The 5,741-nt window shown below is 35.0% G+C and overlaps 1 pseudogene; it reads left to right on the top strand.

Moving 5' to 3' along the window:
* The first annotated feature begins 2,283 nt into the window (after positions 1–2,283).
* Positions 2,284–2,798, top strand: LOC119518022 (annotated as a pseudogene).
* Positions 2,799–5,741: the final 2,943 nt, after the last annotated feature.

The raw sequence follows: 5,741 nt of genomic DNA on the forward strand, positions 1-5,741 counted from the left end.
ACAATGGAATACAATTAGAAGTCAATAACCATCAGAGACTTAGAAAATGCACAAATACCTGGAAGTTAAACAACACACTCCTAAACAATCAGTGGGTTAAAGAAGAAATAGCAAGAGAAATTGCTAAATATATAGAGATGAATGAAAATAAGAACACAACATATCAAAACCTATGGGATACAGCAAAAGCAGTACTGAGAGGGGAATTTATGGCCCTAAAAGCATACATCAAAAAGGAAGAAAGTGCTAAAATGAAAGAACTAGTGGAGCAAATGAAGAATCTAGAAAATAAACAGCAAACCAATCCTAAACCAGGTAGAAGAAAAGAAATAACAAGGATTAAAGCAGAAATAAATGACATAGAGAACAAAAAAACAATAGAGAGAATAAATAATGCCAAAAGTTTGTTCTTTGAGAAGATCAACAAGATCGACAAGCCCCTAGCTAGACTGACAAAATTAAAAAGAGAGAAGACCCATATAAAAAAAATAATGAATGAGGAAGGTGACATAACTGTGGGTCCTGAAGAAATTTAAAAAATCATAAGAGGATGTTATGTACAATTGTATGCCAACAAAATGGATAATGTAGAGGAAATGGACAATTTCCTGGAAACATATGAACAACCTAGACTCACCAGAGAAGAAACAGAAGATGTCAAACAACCAATCACAAGCAAAGAGATCCAATCAGTCATCAAAAAGCTTCCCACAAATAAATGCCCAGGGCCAGATGGCTTCACAGGGGAATTCTACCAAACTTTCCAAAAAGAACTAACACCAATCTTACTTAAACTCTTTCAAAACATTGAAGAAAATGGAACACTACCTAACATATTTTATGAAGCTAACATCAATCTAATACCAAAACCAGGCAAAGATGCTACAAGAAAGGAAAACTACAGGCCAATCTCCCTAACTAATACAGATGCAGAAATTCTCAAAAAAAAAAAAAACAAAAAAAACAAAAAAAACTTGCAAATTGAATCCAAAGACACATTAAAAAATCATACACCATGACCAAGTGGGGTTCATTCCAGGCATGCAAGGATGGTTCAACATAAGAAAATCAATCAATGTATTACAGCACATTAACAAATCAAAAGAGAAAAATCAAGTGATCATCTCAATAGATGCTGAAAAAGCATTTGACAGAATCCAACATCCCTTTTTGATAAAACACTTCAAAATGTACAATTTGAAGGAAAATCCCTCAATATAATAAAGAGCATATATGAAAAACCCACAGCCAGCATAGTACTCAATGGTGAGAGACTGAAAGCCTTCCCTCTAAGATCAGGAATGCAACAAGGATGCCCACTGTCACCACTATTATTCACCATTGTGCTAGAAGTGCTAGCCAGGGCAACCTGGCAAGACAAAGAAATAAAAGGCATCCAAATTGGAAATGACGAAGTAAAACTGTCATTATTTGCAGATGATATGATCTTATACCTGGAAAACCCTGAGAAATCAATGATACAGCTACTAGAGTGAATAAACAAATTTAGCAAAGTAGCAGGATATGAGATAAATTCACATAAGTCAGTAATGTTTCTATATGCTAGAAATGAACAAAGTGAAGGGACACTCAAGAAAAAGATACCATTTTCAATAGCAACTAAAAAAAATCAAGTATCTAGGAATAAACTTAACCAAAGATGTAAAAGACCTTTACAAAGAAAACTACAGAACTCCACTAAAAGAAATAGAAGGGGACTTTAAAAGATGGAAAAATATTCCAAGTTCATGGATATGAAAGCTAAACATCATTAAGATGTCAATTCTACCCAAATTTATCAAATTTAAATAAAGTTATCAAATTTATTTGGAAAGGGAAGATGCCTCAAATTGCTAAAAGGACTCTAAAAAGAAAAACAAAGTGGGAGGATTTGCACTCCCTGACTTTGAAGCTTATTATAAAGCCACAGAAGTCAAAACAGCATGGCACTGGCATGAAGATAGACATATTGAACAATGGAATTGAATTGAGAATTTGGAGATAGACCCCCAGGTCTATGGCCAACTGCTCTTTGATAAGGCCCCAAAAGCCACTGAACTGGGACATAGCAGTCTTTTCAACAAATGGGGCTGGGAGAGGTGGATATCCATATCCAAAAGAATGAAAGAGGACCCCTACCTCACACCCTACACAAAATTAACTCAGGCCCTTTGGTGGACACTGGGTGAACCAGAGCATCTGCTATAACCATTCAAAAGGGGAGCAGAAAGATTGTTGTAGCCTGTGGGTTTGATTCTCTGCATTTCAACCCAAGATCTCGAAATGCATCATGATTCATGACCATTGAACTATAAAATTTATGTAGGTAATCTTGGAAACAATGGCAACAAGATTGAATTGGAATGGGCTTTTGGATATTAGGGACCACTCTGAAGTGTGTGGGTTGCTAGAAACCCTCCTGGCTTTGCTTTTGTTGAATTTGAAGATCCCCGAGATGCAGCTGATGCTGTTGGAGAAGTAGATGGAAGAACACTATGTGGCTGTCATGTAAGAGTGGAACTGTCCAATGGTGAAAAAGAAGTCATAACTGAGGCCCTCCTCCTTCTTGGGGTCATCGCCCTCGAGATGATTATCATAGAATGAGTCCTTCTCACCGCCTATCTCCAAGAAGGAGAAACTTCTGGAGCAGCCGAAGCTGGTCCCTTTCTAGAGATAGGAGAAGAGAAAGATCACCGTCTTGGGAAAGAAATCACAAGCCAACCCGATCCTTCTCTAGTTCTGGTAGCCATTCTAGGTCAAATGAAAGAAAACAGAAGATCAGTTTGCAAGAGGAGTAGTGTATAGGAAACAACTTCATTTGAAGGTAGTATGTACAGAAAATTCAAGTTTTGTTTGAGACTTCATAAGCTTGGTGCATTTTTACGATGTTTTAGAAGTTCAAATTTGTTTATTGTCTCTTGTAACAGTGACACATATGAAGATGTAATTCTCTATGGTTTGAAAATATCATATGAGGCATGTTGTAATATCAAGAATTTGTTACTTTAAATGTTCCCTTAAGGAAAATTGAATTTGTTTTGAATTTTTAGTCTTGTGTAGACTGATGATAAACCTCTAAATCCTGCCCAGCCAAAGTGTGCTGTTCTAATAGTATGGAAATAAAACCAGCAAAAATTAAGGTGTTTAGTTTTTGTCTATAGCTGGAATGTAGTATGCAATTGTAGTTGAAAAAGCAATCTTTTAAAACTGCTGTGAACACAAGCCAGCTGGTAAAAAAAATTTAAATTAGTTCAGAGGTTTTAAAAAATTCCTACTAGTCTTCACTGGGCAGGATTGCCTAGTTGCTGTACTATCTGATGTTTCAAGAAAGTTACCTTTGTTTTTAGGTCATAAGTTCCTTATGTGATTACTGTGTATGAATACATAGCTGTTTAATAACATCCTTTTTTTTGGGGGGGTGGGGGTGGGATTTGAGACTATTAAAGAAATCTATGTCCTGCCAGTTTAAGGGTACATTGTAGAGCTGAACTTTGAGTTACCATGCAAGATTTTTTCATGCTGTTATTTGTAATATGCTTTGTGAGAATCCTTGGGATTAAAGTTTTGGTTTCAAATTGTCGTTTAACTTGCAAGCCTGAAAGCCTGTTTTTCCTTGCAAATCTGTAAGCTTGGTACCAAGTCCAGGTATAACATTCCTATTGAAAGCCATACTTATATTTTCTTGCAAAGTGCTTTTGATGTAATAAAATAATAGCATAATTGTGTAATACAGTCAGTCAAATCCACTGTTTGACAGTTCTTGTCCTATGGAAAGCAGCTGGTTACACAATTTTTATTTTAAAAGAAATAATTGAGGCACAATGGATTTAATCTTTTGTAGTGAAAGGAATTTGGGGTTATCACCTAAATGCTGGTTAGTAATCCATTTCTTAGGAGTAGAAATCAGTTGAGGGTCCATGACAGTGAACAACATATATGAAATACGCCAACTATGGTATACTGTAACCATAGTAAGTAGCCCATAAAAAAGGTTTTTATCATTAGCATGAAAACTTTGATTTCAGAGTTTAAAAAAAAGCTTCCTTTTTATATAGTTTGAGATGTTGCATGGGAATTCCAAACTGATCCATCAATCCATCATGACGTAAAGTTCACAACATGGTTAAGATGTAACAGTGCAGAATTGAATAATATGAAGGCATGCATAACCTTTCTCTTAGAAATGTGGAGGAGTTGTAATATTTCACATTTTTGTGCAATTAGATTAAATAATAATGCAACAGTCTTATGGCCTAGTTTCCTTAAATGCTGTACCGACTTTGTCTTTAATGTGGAACATAAGTCATTGCATGAAAAGTTGAATTCATACAAGGATAAATAAGATGTAGGTCCTGAAAAAAAGATTTCCAGTGGTTAAAAGCCTGTCTTGTAAATCTCAGAGGAAAGTATTTGGTGTCAACAAGCTTCAGCATGAATCTTTTCCACAATTGTACATTTTGATTTACTGAGAGTCTGGATTTGGGACTTTTTGCCCTTTGGCATTTCCCCATAGCTTAAAAGCTTAGGAGCATGCTACATAGATAAAAAGTCAAGAGTAATTAATGTTACATCAACAATTACTTTGCTTTTTATAATTGTACCTTTTTGTGAGTATTTTTTGGTGTTGTACAACTTGCAAAGAAATTTGGAATGGTTTCCATAAAAAGGATACTAGCCTGCTTACACATATGGTAAGGCTAACATAAGTTGACCTCAGGTCAACTGATGGCTTGTGGAAAATGGAAACTGTTGAAACATTGGGTTGCATTTAGATTGTAGCTGTTTGAAAGTTCTGCAGTTCTTGTAATTTCTAAAATTATCTCATAGTCTTGTCAAGCATCCTCTGCATTCACTATGATACTAAAAGCAGTCACAAAATTATTTTGACCTGTGGTGTAATGGCTTTGGGGTTTCATCCAGAAGCCACTATTAATAAAATAGTAAATTTAACATAATTAAAGGAAACATCTGAGGATTATAATTGGTTTTTATAGAGTCAAGAATATTTATCTTCATCCATAGTTACTGGTTCATTATGGGCTGCTTCTGACCTCCATGTTTTTAAAGCAGAAAAGGAAGTGAAGAAAGATTAAGTTGCCCAGAAAAAAGTGTTTCATGCAACATGCACCTTTTATCTACCATTTATATGCTTGACAATCTTCCATTCTTTGCAAAAGAAATATGTGATCTGGATAAATAAAATATGGTTTATACACACAATGGAATACTATGCAGCAGTAGTTTATTAGAATGCAGTCTGTGGTTCACACTCGAATCCATATCCGAAAGTGAGAAATCATGCTTGCTTTTTGTAGCTTCCTGGTTTCAGTGCAGTGCTTCTTAATCAGGAATGGTATTGCTCATAGAGATTTTTCAAAATATACACAGCCTGGTTATTTCTAGGACCATTGACTATCTTACAGAGCCACTGCTTTTTACTACTTTTTTTAACATGCTTTTATTTTCAGAATCTTGGATGCGATTTAATTGCAGTCCAGCTGTTGGTGGAAATGTCTTCTAGTTGTTTCATTTTTGTACTACCAGACTGTTGCCTTCTGGTTTTCCATTGTTTTGAGAATATGAAAGATTTTTGTAATTAAAGTAACTGAAGAAAAACTGGTTTGGAATATATTTTTATCAAAACAAATCTTATCATGTTGAAAAATATTTTATATATTCACAGATTCTCATCTTGTTAAGGATTTATAGATGTCAGAATTAATTCAGCTCTACAGCACTCC

This window comes from Choloepus didactylus, chromosome 21 (genome assembly GCF_015220235.1).
Source record: "Choloepus didactylus isolate mChoDid1 chromosome 21, mChoDid1.pri, whole genome shotgun sequence".
NCBI lineage: Eukaryota > Metazoa > Chordata > Mammalia > Pilosa > Megalonychidae > Choloepus > Choloepus didactylus.